This window comes from Octodon degus, unplaced genomic scaffold, assembly GCF_000260255.1.
Source record: "Octodon degus isolate 3935 unplaced genomic scaffold, OctDeg1.0 scaffold00063, whole genome shotgun sequence".
Lineage (NCBI taxonomy): Eukaryota > Metazoa > Chordata > Mammalia > Rodentia > Octodontidae > Octodon > Octodon degus.
In genome coordinates, this window is record NW_004524639.1 from 801,613 (window position 1) to 819,630 (window position 18,018).

Here is an 18,018-nt window from a genome sequence, read left to right on the forward strand (position 1 = left end):
TCTGCTCAAAGCCTTCCATCAGGCATTGTCTGCATTAGGGCCAGCTAAGCACAGACTATAAATGTGCATCAAAATAAAATCTTCCTTTCATTTATGGGTGTCAGGTGTTGTATCTCACTGAGGAGGAAAGAGGATAAGACAGATTTCGGGGGGCTGGGGAAATGCTCAGTAGAATAAGCACTTCCCTGGCAAGTGCAAGGGTCTGAGTTCAATCCCTGGTTCCGCCAAAAAAAAAAAAAAAAGACAGATTTTATGTAAGGAGTGGGGCTGTTGCTGGAAGTATTTGCTGGAATTCTTAACACTGATGAGTCTTAAAGCTGAACTAAATGCATTTTTCATAAAGAGCTAGCATGAGACTTTGGAGGCCAGGGATAAAATGTTATGATTTCATGTCTCCGAAGCCTCATGCACTCATAGAAGGGCTTTTCTGAAGGTGATTGGGTAGTGGAGGCAATCCAGCGGGCTTGCCCTCGGGAGATGGGAATCTGGTGGGAGACTATCTCCTTTTCTGGCTCCTTGCTCTTCCTTCTACTTCCTCACACCACCATGTAAGCAACTTTCCTATCCTTCGCCCCTTCCACCATGTCTTTTCTGCCTGGGAGACAGACAAGCAACCAAGGATTGCAAATGAAAATATGCCTCCTGCTTCAAGTGATGTGTATTCTCTTTCACTGAGGGCAAAAGAGAAATGACTAAAGAAGGGAAAGAGTCAGGCATGTTCAAGATTTGGGTGGAAGAGTGCCCTAAGGAAAGAGGGATCACACATTATCAGCTTCAGAAGGCACAAGGAAAGAAGGGGCTGCATTGGGCAGCTGACTCAGGGAATATCCATCCAGATTCAGGAGCTTTAGCCTTAGGCTGCTGGTCCAGTCTCAATATGTTATCACAAAAGGTCCATTTCTGTGCCACGCAGGGAAGCCAATAACTGGAGAGAGACAGGCACAGGGTGAAACTGATTTACCAGCAACAACTGGCAAGTTGGAAAATGAGATCTTCAGTCCTAAAAACAAAGCAACAGCCAGGTGTGGTGGTGCACACACCATCCTAGCACTCAGGAGGCTAAAGCAGGAACAACCTTGGGAGTTTGAGGTTGGCCTGGACCACACAGTGAGTTCAAACCTAGCCTGCACTATTAAGGTTAGCTAGCTCAGAAGATGCAGGCACAAGCCTTGTACAGGGATGTCGGACAGGTGCATCACACAGCTCAGCTGTAGGCTGCAGTAGTAACAAATTTTGTGGTGGACCTGCTTTTCTGAGGTTTAAGCTGCTGTTATCTGAACCTCACTAGACGTTCTGGGTTTTATAAGTCAAGAGAAATGCTGTTAGTTCGCAAGTCTTGTGCCTCATGTCTCTTTAGTTCCTGTCCCTGGAAACAGCTCCCCTTGCAGCTAATCATCAAGATACCAAGGCACGGTTGCTGGAGAACAGAGGAAGACAGTGAAATGCAACTCTTGCGAGAGAATAGTTCTTTAAACTGTTACATAGTCTTAAAGGTGTCATCTACAGTAAAGCTGGTAGAGGTCCCAAAACATATTGCTTAGGTAGGTGCAGCACCTCCAAAATTAGTGGGCTTTAACATCAGCCAAAGGCACCCAAAGCTGAGAATTTGGTTAGGTTTTCCCTTAGACCAGAATAAGGACCTTAAACATTATACATACGTGTCAAATTTTACAGGGGCCACGTGACATCTATTTGCTGTTTACTGTGTTTTTCTCTCATCTTCAATTACTATGCTGAATTTCACTAACAGATGGCACATTAACTATCATTTTTGCACTTCTGCTCTACTCAGAGCAAGGTCTGGTCTTGGGGTCAGCAGCTTCCGCATCTGAAAGATTCCTCGTCTGTTCCAACTTTTTATGTGGGGGAATTACCCAGAAGATCCAGCTTCTGGGTAAGTGTCCAGCTGGGGCCAGCATTTGTTGTCTTCTTCATTACCCCATTGAACTAACTCTTCCCAAGTGACAATGGTGTGCCAGGCCCTGAGGAAGTGGCTTGTCTGCATGGTGCCTTCATTTTCAGTCCATTCCAGTGTCCTTCACCACCATTCTGACACCCTACCTGCCCCCTGAACATTTCCATATTCCTACTGCTTAAAGGCTACGTAACCCTGTGGTGGGAGGAGAAACAGACCGGGCTCTTTAGATTCCCTTTGTGAACAGGACATGCCTTGACCTGGATGCTCTCCGGAGGCTGCACTCAAGTGGTCCTGCTGATCCCCTCACAGACCAGGAAGACCCCTGTGACGCCCCTATATTTTCTTTCTATTCCTGTCTTTTTTTTTTTTTTTTTTTTTTTTTTTTTTTTGTATTTTAGGGAAAGGTTTCCAGGGTATTCAGGGTCTCACTACTAGATCAGACTCCTAGTGATCCACCTGTTTATGGCCTCCCAAGAGCTCAGTCTGAGTTGCCATCTCAGTGTGCCCCCCCTGGGGTGGGGCCAGAATGGCAGGTTTGGGGGATCGAACCCCTAGCCCCTGCACCTAATTGCAGGCACTTTAATCCACTGAGCTATTTGGCCAGTCCTCTGTCATTTCTTGTGTGGAGGAATCTTTTGCCCTGTCCTGTGAGCTCCTGCTAGCCACTGTGTGTGCCCCCTCTGCACGCCAGAGCACAGAGACACTCGGTGGAATTTGGGAGGAGAGGATGTTGTGCATGACATGTATTTGTAGCTGAGGATCAGTAGGCATGAGCGAAGGAGTGAATGGATGAAAGAATATGATGCGTGTTTCCCACATGAATAAGAAGTTTGAAAATGGTAATAGCTGGGGGTGGTGTGAGGAATTGCTTTTTATAGAGCTCTATATGGTCCCAGCTGCATGTGTCTCCTTAATAAACATTGTCCTGGAGTTTAAACGAAAGTGTCATATATTTGGTCAATTTCCTAGCTTCTTGGCCCTAACTCATCCCCCTTTTTTGTTTTGCTTTTTCAGAGATGGGTGTTCCACTGCAGTGAGAGAAGCTGTATTAGAAGTCTTTAAAGTGCCTTTTCAGGGCTGGGGAGATAGCTCAGTAGAATAAGTGCTTGCTTGGGAAGCACAAGGTCCTGAGTTCAATCCCCAGTGTCAGAAAAAAAAAAAGAGTTGGGCTGGGGAGATAGCCCAATGGAATAAGCGCTTGCCTGGCAAGAGTAAGGACCTGGGTTCAATCCCCAGTTCCGGAAAAAAACAAAAAGCAAAAATAAAGTACCTTTTCATACTTGAGACTGGTAAAATTGGAGAAGGATTTTTTTTGGCTAGTTCAGGCTGCCTTAAGGGTGGGTAGCAAACAAGCTATCTCACTCCTGAGATGAACATCCTTTCTGGTTAAGGTTTGCTATCAGTTGCTAGGCAATCTAGTATCATGTGTTACTAACTTCACAAAAGTGTAAATAAAGGACAGTTTTGATGTGGAAAAAAGGGGATATATATATATATCCCTTTTATATATATGAGTTGGGATAGATATACAGCTACTTTCTCTTAGTTTACTGAGAATAAAAGTTTGTGCTAATATTGTTTAGACAAGATGTCATGTGTGCATCTTGTCCTCTGAACACTATGAAGACGTCCTACTAACCTACTAACCTGTACTGAAACTGTTTCATCGCTATTTTATCTTCTTTCTCATTAAAATGAATAAAAATTAAAAAATTAAAGAAAAGAAAGTGTCAGAAATAGGCTCCATTCTTTTCTACATTTTCCTATAATCATGCTGCTCAGAATGGAAGTCACTTGTCACTTGTAGCCATTTAAATATAACTGACTGAAAATGAAACTTACAAATTACTTAATATTCATTCAGATTCAAATATAGCTCTTCTGCCCCTGAATTCCACTTGTCTTGGTTACTTTTCTCTCATTGTGAGAACCAAATATCCAACACCCAGCATGAGAAAGCAAAGGCTCATTTAGCTCACAGTTATGGAGGCCTCAGCCCATGCAGCTGGCTTCAAGGCAGGGTGGCACATGGCAGAGGGCAGCAGCTCCTGGTGGTGGCAGAGAGCAAAACTGCAAGAGCAAACTGTCAGGAGCAGCAGAGGCGGGAGCAAGCCTCCCTTCTTCCCTTACACTGTATGCAGGCGGCCTGCCCCAAGGCAGGAGAAGCACTCATACCATAGACCCCTCACTGGATGATCAATCAAGCAAAAACTCTAGAAGCTGCATGAGGCTTTGTGGGGGCACCGAGACCAAACCTAACACCACTGTAAGCACTTTGTAGCTATATGCTACGTACCAGTGTGTGTTGTACGAGTGCTTCATACCATCCTCTTTGTGTCAAGCTGAATTTCTGGCTGTTATTCACAGCAGATATCTGAGGACTCTATGATTTTTTGTGTGCCACCAAGTCCCAACACGTATATGGTGAAATGCAAATTTGACACTAAACTCCTGCTTATTGCTTTTTCTTTATATCTCTCCTAGAGTCTAGCTGGCACGAATCTGTACTAGAGGGGGCAGGCAATAGATATCTTAGCCTTCATTGTCCACCTTTCCTGTCAGTTCTGTCCCTTGTTCCTGTTTTTGTAGCTGTTGTTTGCTGGTTGTTGTTTCAATTTCTAACCAGCACTTTAACAATGGAAAACCATGTGAGTGCATAGGGTTAAAGCAAGCAGTCTGAGGCCAGAATGGGGCTCTCTGCCACAGAGAGAAGTACTAATGACTGGAGAAGTGACTGGTGCCAAGGCGGAGGAAAGGGGTGCTCAAGATGGACCCGGAGTATCTCCTAGTGCCAGTACACACACACACGCACGCACACACACTCACACACACACACACACATTCACGCACACATACACACACACACACACACACACACACACACAGTGATAGAGGTATGTCAAAGGCCAATTGGACCCCACTGGATAGTGAAACTAACTGTCAGCTGGATTGATCACTCATGTTAGTAAATTCCATATTTCTCATTCATGTCATTCAGGTAGATTTCCTATGGTTTGCAAAAGAATCTCAAATAATCAAAAAAGTATGTATGGTGGCAAGGGCCAAATTCAGAAACATAAAGCTTGTAAGTTTGAGATTTAATTATGTATAGTAAGGAACTGCTGTCTTTCAGGGGTAGTTACTCAGGCTTTGTTAGCAAAGCAGTGATAAACACTACCTGTACACACAGGTTGGTCCTGTGTCAGGATGTATAGATGTGACCATCACCGTCAGAAGTCTCTCTTCTCTTGACAGCACTTGGTGGTCAAGTCTGCCCTCAGAATCCAAATAGGCATTGGAGCAACTGTTTCCTGCGCAGTAGGTTTTCTGCTTTGTGTCCTGCTCTGGGATTGTAATGAACCTTTCTGTGAAATCTAGTGGATGTAAGCTGAAAGTTTCCAGAGTAATTTTGTGTTCATGGACGGTAGTACAGGATTGGGCTCTCCTTAAGTGGCCCTGGGGCATCTGTCATAACATGGGCTGTGTAAGATTAAGTTGGCTTTTTCAAGTCTTAGTGACATGTTACTGCCACTGTCTGCTTGCCTGCTTCTACCCCCAGAAACCATACTGAGGATCCCTGGGAAGACAGGCACATATGGAGCATTACCTTGGCAGGTGGTATTCATAAGCACAAATCAATTTAGATCTAGGTAGTTTTGGGAAGACAAGTGTGCCTGGGAATAACAATGTCCTAGCCTTCCAAATAACAGGAAAGGTCCTGATGTGGCATATCCCTAAAGCAAGATGCCCAAAGCGTGACTCTGCTAGGGCTGCCTTAGAAAAACAATAGAATTCACGGGCTAGCTGTTTAAAAGGACGGACACTTACCCCAACAAAGATGCCGCTTATGTGCTGAAGTGACCGTCTCTATCGAGGGAGGACATCTGGGAACAGCGGCTCTGACTGAGTCAGCCCTCAGTGGGCTGATGTGTGGCTGCTGCTCTCAGAGAACATGCTTCCATGCCAGCTGCACTGCAGAATTCATGAAAGATGGAGAGGCCATAGCCCATGCACAGCTCACAGCCAGTAGTGCATTCCCGTAGGGGGTGGGGCTGCCTCGCAGTGATGACTTCTTCTGGGACTTGGCACTGCCACAGCTCCCACTTGCCCTTTCTCTCCTAGGAGCTACTGAGCCATAGCTCAAGAAACCCAGGGGAGAAGTAAGGAAGTCACATTCCATTCTATTCTTTGAGGCTCAAAGTCACAACCCAGCAGCTGCCACACAAGAGGCAGCCAAGGTTTGTGGAGTGAACCAGTAAATGAATGCCTGAAGGCTGGAGAAAAAGAACAGCAGCCACAGGACCACAGAGTGGAGAGCTGACCACTAGAGATGAAGTAGCTTCCACCAAGTGCTCTGAGGGCTCAGCCTAGTGTGAGACTGAAAAGTCCCACTGGAACTTCCTGCTGTGCTACTGCGGATCTCTTTACATCTCTCTACTGTGGCTCTCCTGCCCTATTAGCTCACCCCAGGCTGAGAGGCATATTTTTTCCCTCAGTGAGACCATTGTACAATTTCCCCCAGTTACTGAGTGACCTGTTTCATGCTAAAGCATTCTTTGCACTTGGGCAGCCATCAAGCTTAGGAGGGTGGTGCTCTGGGTCTCTACTCCTCTGCTTTGTCTCCGACTCACTCTTGCTATTTTCTCACTCTGAATTCTTCTTCCTTACTCTGCTTACAGCCAAGATTTCCTTGGTTTTGTTTTGGTGCTTTGTTTTGTTTTGCTTTTTAAAACAAGGTCTTTCTATTCAGTCCAGGCTGGCCTAGATTCACTGTGTAGCCCAGACTGGCCTGAAACTCACAGCAATCCTCCTGCCTCAGCCTCCTGAGTACCAAGATGACAGTTCTGCACAACCACACCTGGCTCGTGCTTTTCTTGTTTGTCCATTTGGGGGTTTTCTGTGTGTAACAGAGTCTCATTCTGCAATTCAGTGTGGACTCCAACTCCCTAGGTAGCTCAGGCTGGCCTCAAGCTCATGGGAATCCAGCATTTCCACAGGCTGGCCCTAAACTCTCAGCTCCAGTGATATTCTCCTGCATCAGCCTCCAGAAGTCACTGTTACCGCAGGTACCACTGGGCCTGGCAGCAATTGTGATTACAAACCACTAAAGGCATCTGTGTACCGTGGAGCTGAGCCTGGAAACTACTGATGTAAGAAACGGCCTGAGTTCACTGGTGAGGAAATTGAGATGCAAGGCAAATGGTATTGGATATTAGATTTTTCATGTGAATTAAGATAAATTTATATAGTTGGGTGCTCCCGTGTTTGGTGCATACATATTTATGAGTGTTACCTCTTCCTCTTGAATTTTTCCCCTAACCAGTATGTAGTGGCCTTCTTTATTTCGCTTGATCATTGTTGGTTTGAAGTTGAGGCTATCTGAGAATAGGATTGCGACCCCTGCTTTTTTCTGTGGTGCTGGGGCATGTAGTATTGTGTTCCATCCTTTGACTTTCAGCCTAAGAATGTCTTTGTGAGTTAAATACCCTTCTCTGACAAAACTAAACAAAAAAAGAGGATATAAATGAACGACCATTTTGTATCTGTACATTCAAAATAGTTAGGATAGATATACAGCTGCATTCTCTTGGATCATTGAATGGAGAGATTTGTTCTAATAGTGTTTGGACAGGATATCATGTCTGCATCTTGTAGACATGAATAACCACTAAGACTACAGTATGAAATGTATTAATTAAAAAAAAGAAATGTATTAATTATTGAAATTGTGCTAGTAATCAGTTTTGAAACTGTCTCATTGCTATTTGTTTCTCAATAAAATTATTTTTTTAAAAAAGGAAGGCAAACAACTTCCCTAACTGGAAGTTGCATGTTGTTGCCTGTGATACCAAAGACCTCTAGATGGCAGCCTATCCCTTGGCTTCAGGCTAAGACTGTGAGCACAAAGCGGAGCAACTACAGGGTGAAATCCAGCATGAAGATACAATCAAATGGGAGCCTGTCCCCCAGCATAATCTTTCCTGTGGAGCTTATTATGGCTAAGAAGCCAGCACGTCTGTCCACCGCAGAATCTCCTAGGAAGGTACATGTGTCAGCCTGAGACAACAGCCACCCCTCAGATGGTATTTTCTATGAGAAGGAAAGTTTTCGATTCCCGGTACCATTCCCCCAAAATAAATAGAAAATAAAAACAAAAATTGAGAAGGAAAGTTCTAAAAATATGCCTGGTGCAGCTGGACAAGGTGGGACATGCATATAATGTCAGTACTCAGGAGGCTGAGGCAGGAGGAGCGTGTTAAGTTTGAGATCATCCTGGACTATATAGTGAGTTCAAGCCCAGCCTGGAACACATGGCCAGACCCTGTCTCAAAGAATAAAAGAAAAGAAAAACTCATCTGGTGAGTCAGGCATGGTGGTATGTGCCTGCCTCCACTTTGGGGGATCACAAGTTCAAGTCCAGCCTGAGCACACAACAACTTAGCAAGACTGTCTCAAAACTAAAACAAAATTAGACTTGGGCTCTGAGAATGTAGTTCAGTGTGAAGTGAACTGATTTCAAACGCTAGTACTACACACACACACACACACACACACACACACACACGACCCTGGTGAATGATCCTTTAATGAGATAGTTTTTTGCAAATCATTTCAAAGAACTTTTTTTTTTTTTTTGTATTTAGTACAGGGTCTGCAGAGTCTCCAGGGTCTCACTACGTAGGTCCGACACATAGTGACTCTCCTGTTTCTCAGTCTCCCAAGTGCTGGGATGACAGGCATGCACCACCACGCCTAGTCTCAGTCACGATCTCAGTGTGCCCTGGGGGTGGGGCCAGCGTGGCAGACCAGGGATTAAACCCCCAGCCCCTGCGTCTGCCTAAGCAGCTGCTTTAATCCACCAAAGAGCTTTTCTTTCATCTTAACTGCTCATTGGTGTCTAAGACACTGGAAAATTCCAGACTCTGCTAGGCCAATACCAGGGTGCTATTGTCGTATCTTGCTTCTCCCTTGCTCATCTATGAAATGAAGTTGGTTTAGATCCAGCCTCAGATATTTTGGCTGAACTCTCCATAAAAATACTCTTAATATTTTGGTAATGTATTTATCTTTTTCTATATAGCTATGACTAAACATATCTTTATTTTCTTTTATTCGTGTGTGTGTGTGTGTGTGTGTGTGTGTGTGTGTGTGTGTGATGTGCTGAGGACAGAATCCAGAGCTCTGCACATGAAAGGCACAGTTCACCACTGAACTACACCCCGAACCTTAAAGATACATTCTTAAAAATTCAGACCCATGTAGTAGCATGTTATTTTCTTTTATCTTTTTTTTTTTTTTGGTGGTACCAGGGTTTAAACTCAGGATGTTGTGCTTGCCAGGCAAGCGCTTATTCTACTGAGCTATCTCCCCAGCCCAGCATGTTATTCTCTACTATGCTCGTATTGTGAGCTTTCTTCATGTCATTAAATATTCTGACAAAAGATGAATGGAATGGCAACATATTTGCATTAGATGGATGTTACATATTTACCTATTCCCATATTGATTATTATGTAGGTTATTTTCAGTTATTTATTTATTATTTTGCAGAACCAGGGATTGAACTCAAGGCCCTGTGCTTGCCAGGCAAGAGCTTATTCCACTGAGCCATCTCCCTGGCCCCCATTCTATTATTATAAGCAATGCTTTTGTAAAAACATTTTATATATTTACTGTTTTCTGCATATTTACTTAGACATAAGTGTTTAGTTCAATGAGAAGAAAGGTTTGTATTAATGTCATTTAGACAAGATATGTCTATGTCTTGTCCTCTGATTAACTACTACAAAGACAATAATATGCAATGTATTAATTATTGTAACTGTCTTACTAATCTGTTTTGAAACTGTCTCATTGCTATTTTATCCATTTTTCTCATTAAAATGAATAAAAGATAAACAAAAATTAAATTGACATGAAAAGGGAATTGCCAGGCCACTTCTAATTCTTCTGAACTTTATTAAATTGCTTTCCAGGACATTTTTACCTGTTTATGTGTCTTCTAGCTATATATGAAATTTCTCATTTCATCATACCTTTAACAAAGTTTATTTTTTTATTGTTTTTTTTCTTTAGTTTCCCAGGCCAAAAAGAAATGACATTTTTGGAATTAATATTCACTTGTTTCCTTGTTATTTGTTTGTTTGTTTTTGCAGAACTGGGGATTGAACTCAGGCCCTTGCGCTTGCCAGGCAATTGCTTATTTTACTTAGCTATCTCCTCAGCCCCCTGTTTCCTTGTTTGTTTATTTAGTTTTACTTCTTTACTAGTAAGATTGAGCCTTTCCCATATGTTTGGTATTTATTCAGTTTTTTGTGTTAGCTGGATTGTTTGCACATATCCCTTGCACACTTTCCTTCATTGTTGTTTCATTATTTTACTTGATTATTTTTATGAACATTTATGTATGAAGCACAATAACCATTTTTTATATTTATAAAATATCTGTTGTTCATTTCACATGTGAGTGATTTCTTTAACAAACATAAATTTTGAACTTTTTCGCTAATCAAATGTAATATGTGTCCATTTTCACTGTCTATTGCGGCTACACCTAGAAAACAATTTTCCATGCAAGGAGAGGGTCAACATTCATGCAGTATCTCTTGCATTTGCCTATTTATCTGCATTTTTAATTCATCAATAATATAAATTGGCATCTTGTGAATCAGAACTGCTGTGCATCAAGCAAGGCCAGGAAGATTCTTGCTTCCCCAAAGCTGCCCTGGCCCATCCTGACTTCCTATGTGGATTGGCTACTCAAAAGTCACTCTGAGTGTGTGCTTTCCAGTGCCAGTACTGAAGGTTTGCGGTGACTCTTGAGTTGCAGGATAGCGGAGAGGAGGTTCCAAGCCTCACCTTCATTAGGTAGTCTGCAAGCCACCATCAGAGCACTAAGGCATAGAGGTAGGTCTGTGTCTTTGCCAACTCACAGGTGCCAGTGGTTTCAGCCTCAGGTTCTGTAACCTTGCTCCTGGGCAAAGGTGTTTTCTTTTGCATATTTATCTCACTATAGCTCTGTTATATGGAAGCCTGTGAGATGGACAGGACTGAGAGGCAGGAAAGAATACAGGCCCTGGCTGTCCTGAGCCACTGCCTTCACCTTCCCATGCCAAGAGCACAATCCTCTCCATGTTGGCCAAAAGACCATGTTAGCATCATCCTGTGGATTTGTGCCTGGTGTTGTAACCCACTGACATCTCATGGTCTATGTCCAACAGTTACATGAAAACACATCTTGTAGATTTCTCTATGTCATTCAAATATCAACAAAGAAGGGATGTTGAACCGGAAAAGAGGGAGGAAAGTGGAAGCACTTAATGCTTTACCTGGGTAGATTAGGACCATGATTTTTCTGTTCCCACAAGTACTTTCACTGTTGTTACAGAGAACATGTTGCGCAGGTGTTTTGAAAACAATGTTTTATTTATTTATTTATTTTTTTTTGGTTTTGTTTTTGTATTTAGGACAGGGTATACAGGGTGTTCAGGGTCTCACTACTAGATCAGACTCATAGTGATTCACCTGTTTACAGCCTCCCAAGAGCTGGGATTACGGGCACATGCCACCACGCCCAGTCTCAATTGCCATCTCAGCACTCCCTGATGGTGGGGCTGGCACAGCAGGCCTGAGGATCAAAACCCCAACCCCTGCGCCTGCTTGCAGGCACTTTAATCCATTGAGCTATTTGACTGGCCCTTGAAACCAATGTTTTAAATATTGTTTGTGTGTGTTCCTTCTTTGTATGAGACAGGGTCTCACTATCTAGTCCAGTTTGACCTTGAACTCATAATGTAGCACAGACTGGCCTTGAACTCTGATCTGGTCTCTGCCTCCCAATTGCTGGACTCACAGTTGTGTGCCACCATGCCTGGCTTACAGCACTTCCAGGCCGAGTGCTCTCTACCATGCCAGATGTGTTATGAAACATAATTCATGTGGGAGGCACTGTCTCAAGGGTGTACTTAACACCACAGCCCTAACCTTAGCTCCTAGTTACTTAGGAATTAAGAGAAGAAGGGTGGCAATGGCTGATACTGGACTCAAATCCATTTTGCTCACTGCTCAAAAGCCAATAGTTGGAAGACAAAAGTTAGTGAGAAGAGCCGGCCAAATAGCTCAGCGGATTAAAGCACCTACAAGCAGGCACAGGGGCCGGGGGTTCGATCCCCGGGCCTGCTATGCTGGTCCCACCCCTGGGACATGCTGAGATGGCAATTGAGACTGGGTGTGGTGGCGCAAGCCTGTAACCCCAGCTCTTGGGAGGCTGTGAACAGGTGGATCACTAGGAGTCTGATCTAACAGTGAGACCCTGTAGACCCTGTAGACCTTTCCCTAAAAAAAATACAAAAAAATAGTTGGTGAGAGTGAAGTCAGGTTTATTGAAAGGATATCGTTCTCAGGGCTATTATCCTCAAAACTCCATTTTAACTCAAGAGAGCAAAGGGCTTTTATGAGAAGAAAAGGAGGGTGGTGGGGAAGTGGACAGCAAGGCCTTGTGCTGAGCTTTGCCTCAGACTCATAACCATCTTTGTCATTTCCAGGATGTTTTCCTTTCTTTTTAGTTCAAACATTCTTGTGATTATAAATGACCTTTGTCTCCTGGGCCAATCCTAATGACCCTTTAGATGAACATTATTTTCCTTCAAATTAAATATCCTTTTCATTAAAGAAAAACATTATCAGGGTCCTGGCCCACACTTCGATAAGATTTGAAGACCACCAGGCATTCCATGTTCTGAAAATCTAAAGAAAAATGATTGACTATGAGGTCTGGGGAAAACGGTGGTCCCTCCCCTTTGGCCCCTCTTCCTGGAATAGTTAATTCTTGTAGTTAATATTTGAGCTATTTAAAGGTTTTTCTTAGAAATTACAATGTTTGGCAAAGGGAAAGCAAGGAACGATTTTTTTTAAAGTAAAACTAATCTTAAATGAGACAGTGTCAAAACAAAATGTTATAGCCATTACCACTCAACTACAAAGCACGACTCTGTCTCAAAAAATAATTTCCTTTACATTTGGATGTTTAAGAGTTTATAATTTAAGACAACTATGATTCCATGTTGCCTGTCAAACTGACACCTATTTCAAAAGCCAGGAATGATATTGTGAATGAGAGAAGCACAGCAGCATTCTCTTTCCTTTCTGGGAAGAGTGTAGTTGTCCCTCTGGAAAACACCTTAGCAATACATGTCCAAAACCTAAAGGGATTACACTGCTTTTGAACCAGCAATCCTCTATTAGTCATTGATAAATTAAGCTAAGGAGTCATCAGTGGTACATGAAACAATCTAACCGTGGTGAAGTACATGTCCATGTGTGTTTTATCTGTGCCTATTGGTATTGAACCCTGGGCCTTCACACTGAGCTTGATCCCTGTTCTTGTTTATTTTTTATTTTGAGATAATCTCGCTATTTGCTCAATGGCCCAGGCTGGCCTGGAACTCTAGATCTTCTTGCTTCAATTTGCTCCAGTGCTGGAATAAACATGTGCCACAATGCCTAGCTCCTTTTAAAAAAAATTATTTAGAGAAAAGGTCTTGCTAAATTGTCCCGACTGTCTAGAAACTTATAATCTTCTTGCCTCAGCTACTTGGATAAGTGGAATTAGAGGTGTGCACTACCACACTCAGATTGCCTATGTTTTTATAAAAATTAGGCTTCAGGAAATAATGCAATAGGAAAATATTTAATACCTTGAGGAGATCAGAGGAAGATTTGTTACAAATTAGAAACAAGATACTATGCAAGTAAATATGCCATTTAAATTTTTTATTTGCATTTAGCTAGAGGGAAAACTATTGTAAACAAAATGCCAGAATGATCTGGGTGGTTATCTGAGGTACCAGATATCTGGTGATTTTTATCTATGTCTAAAGTTCATCTATATTTTCCATATTTTTGTAATAACAGGTAACTGGTGTTTACAAAAGTACGTAGAGTAATTTTGCCCCCTGGTGGTTTACCCAGTAACTGTCTGCCTTTTATCTGAAGAGGGAATGTTGTCCCCTAACTTGTAGAGAAGACATCATTGCAGGTTTTATCCCAGGACAGCATTATCGAGATTTATACATCTTCTGTAGGTATAGGACAAAGGACCATGTCCTGTGGGTTGAGCCTGTGGAAGTCTAATTGCTACCTTTACCATATGAATACAGGGCACTCTCCACTCGCAAAGGACACTGAAACAATGATGACAGGCAGAGGGAAATAGGCTCGGCCTGACCCCAGGGCAGAGCCTCCACAGTCTGTAGGCTAGAGAGGACAGGAGATAGGGAGTGAGCCTGGGGCTTGGGTATGAAGGGGGTGACCCATGGAAGTAAGAATCGGGGCAGAATGGATTTGGCTCCTGTCAGTGGTAACCACTGAGAGGATGGCAATGAAGCAGATAAGGAGTGAGTGGCAGAAGGACCCAACCTTAAGGCCCTGTACATGGCTTATTAGCTTTAGTGTGTGTTGAAGTGGAAGGACCCAGAACTCGCCCAACCAGATATCTCCTCTTTTGTAAGATGCTTTTCTTGCTTATTGTTTCAGCAGGACCTTTCCCCATTTGATCATAGAGACATGGGAAACATGATAAACTTTCACTTTGTCGCACCAGATGTGCATTACAACAATTCCTTTTCTGCTAATTTATAGGCCACGTTCTTTTCTAAAGCTCATTGCTGCTCACATCTCTCAGTTAAAGAAAGAAGATGGCCACTGTACCCCATGTGGTGGAAGCTAAAGCAGTGTTTCCTTCAAAGCCTTTACCCAAGGAAGCAAGGGGGTCACCTACTACGATGGCTGCAGGAAGCCACCCTGATGGTAAGACCTGTGGTACTTCCTAGCCTGCCCCCATATGTAGATTATCAAAAGGATGAGATGACAATTAAGAACAAAATATGTAAAATAAACCATTCTGAGAGACACTCAAAACGAAACAGTACAATCAAACCAACAAAGACCTCAAGTATTGCAAGTGTCTACCTCAGTTTGAGGGAGAAACACAGTCTTCCAAAATCGTAGTGTGGGGTGAGCTAAGTGATTATTTCCCTTTCCAAATTCATGTGTTGAAAACTAGTCATCAGTGTGATGGCAAAACCTGTGGGAAGGTAAAACCTGTGGGAGGTGAGGGTTCTGGCCTCATGAATGAATTAGATTAGTGCCTTGATTTATTCATTTGTTTTTATTTATTGAGACAGGGTCTCACTGTGTTGTTCCAGGCTGGCCTGGAGTTCACTATGTAGTGTATGCTGGCCTCGAACTTGTGGAGATTCTCCTGCTTCGGTCTACTGAGTGCTGAGATTTTTTTTTTCTTTTTTGGGGGGGATTTTTTCATTATATTATTTTTTACTAAAGATAATGAAATCTCTTCACTGAGAAACCATGGCTGCTGGAGTCAATGCAGAGCCTGTGCAGCCCTGGTGGTGGTAGCTGGGCCAGCTTCTCTTCCCTCCAATAGCCCCTTTGGAACAGGATGCTGTCCCCCTACTCAGCAGGGAGAAGGGTGACAGTTGCTTTGTGTCTGGCCAAGCACTGCTGCAAGTGAGTCCAGTGAAGCACGGATGTCTGCAAAACAACCTTGCTCTAGGCCAGGAACGGGGAGCCGCTGCCCCCCAGGAGAGGTGGAGCTGACCAGAGTAATGTTCACCATCCACTCCCTGGAGGACCCCAAGCTGTCCATCGGCAGCCAGTGGCCTCTGGTAGGCTTTATGATCAGCGGCAGTGCCATGGCTATAGCCTTGCAACCCCTGGGCTATTTCTTCAAGATCAAGTCATCAAAAGTGGCAGGGAACTGGCACTCTTTTCTGCTGTGGTTTAATGACTTGGACTTGTGTACATCCGAAAATGAAACACGGAAGCATCTCTGAAAGGACAGCATGACTTCAGAGAGCATGGTGACTAGTGGGCAGGCCAGAGTGTCCTCCCAATTCCCCCAGGCCCTGGAGGACTCAGGTCGGGTTAACATCTATCTCAGTTGCAACCACTCTCACACTGAACCCCTCTAACCCTTCGGAGGCTTTTCTCGCGAGACCACCCTTCTGGACTCTAGCATTTCAGGACATCAGATTGGACTTTCAGGAGAGGAAGCCCACAAGGAGATAAGCATTAGCTTCCCATTGCCCACAGCCTGGAGCTTGGATGACTGTGTTCTCCATGGCCATTTAAGTAGATGGTGTCCACACTGTGCGTAACTCTCATGGCCACCTCTGATATCTTCCGTGTCACTGTATAGCCTCCACACACTTCCCACAATGTCATGGCAAAATACGTGCAAGACTACAAGCTTTTCTGGTGTTACAAGGGGCCATGGGCAAAGTCTGTATTCCTTTAATGCCAAGCCTCGGTTACTGTTCCAGATGATAGCCTTTCTTTAATAAATTTACACCTCATGCACACCAGTTACTGCCTCTTTGTGACAGTGAAGATACTCAATTTGATAGAATATTTCCTGTGAATCGGACTTAAATGCTATAGAGAACAACCAGAACTGTGGATGACAACTGTGTTAGAACAGCCAGTCTTGAATTTTGATGAACTTCAGTATTGGATGTGATAAACTAGTTATTTATCTTATATAGCATTTTACAATAACAATCATGACTGACATTATATCAGAACCAATAGGATTTCTTGTTTGCAATAACAGGAATTTTATTTTTCAGTTCTTTTAATTTTTATTCTTATTGGTACATGATTGCAGTCCATAGTGATTACACTCTTCAGGGGGTGCTGGTGCATGGACGCAACACCGTCATTTTTTATGCCCTTTCCCTCCTATCTCAGCCCTCTCTCTCCCTCTGTCTCTTGGTCCCCCCTCCATTTGCAGAAGTTCTGTCTCCCCATCTGCTACTGGCAATCTTTTATTTTGCTCTTTAATTATTTATGCTTGAGGTTTCTCATAAGAGAAATCATGTGATATTTCAACTAGTGCATCTCATTTATTTCTCTTAACAGTATAGTCTTAGGGTGAATCCATTTTCCTACAAGGACTCAAGTTTATGCTTCTTTATGGCAGACAAATAACCCATTACGTTCTCTAAATACCTTACTTTCTTTATCAGTTCATCTACTGATGGACAAATAAGATGCTTCCAAGATTTAGCTATTGTTGTCTTTGTAGTAGTTATGCAGAGGACAAGATGCAGACATCATATCTTGTATAAAACAATATTAGTAAAAACCTTTCTTCTCAATGAATGAACTAAAATAAAACAGCTATATATCTATATCTATATCTATCTATCTATCTATCTATATATATATATATATATATATATATATTATTGGAACTATCCTACTAACCTATTTTGAAACCATTTCATTGCTATGTTATTTTTTCTCATTAAAGTGCATAAAAAATAAAACAAAAAAAAAGATTTAGCTATGATGAGCTGTGCTGCTAGAAACACGGGTATGCATGGATCACTGTAATGCAATGTCCTTAATTCTTTTAGGAAGCTACCTAGAAAAGGAATAGCTGGGTCAAATCAAATCTCTAGTTTGGTTTTTGGAGAAATCTTGGTAGTGCTTTCTATAATGGCTGTACTACTTTACATTTCTGCCAATAATGGAGAAGGATTCCTTTTTCTAGAATCTTGACAGCATTTTTTGCTATTCGATTTCTTGGTGATAGCCATTCTTACTGGAGCAAAATGGAATCTCAATTTCATTTTAACTTGCATTTATCTAATATCCAGAGATGTTGAACATTTTTTACGTATTGGTGGACCATTTATAACCCCTCTGTGCCATATCTGCTGATTTCAGTGGCCCATTTTTATTGAATCTCTTATTTTGGAGGTTTGATTTTTCTAGTTCTTTATATATTCTAAATATTAGCCCATGGTTCAAGAAATAGCTGGCAAAATTTTTCCCATTCTGTAGATGATCTCTTCACTCTGTTGGTTGTTTCCTTTGCTGTGCAGAAACTTTTTATCTTGCTATGACCCTGTTTGTTAATACTTGATACTATTCTTGTGCAATTGGGTTTCTGTTCAGAAAGTGCTTGCCTGTGCCTATGTCCTCAAGAGCTCAACCTACTTCATCTTCTAGCAGATTAAGTGGTTTTCTTTTAACATGTAGGTCTTTAATCTATTTTTATTTTAGCTTAGAAT

General features: G+C 42.5%; 1 pseudogene; it reads left to right on the forward strand.

The window, feature by feature from the left end:
- Positions 1-15,543: 15,543 nt before the first annotated feature.
- On the forward strand, positions 15,544-16,358 carry LOC101573620 (annotated as a pseudogene).
- The last annotated feature ends 1,660 nt before the right edge of the window (positions 16,359-18,018 follow it).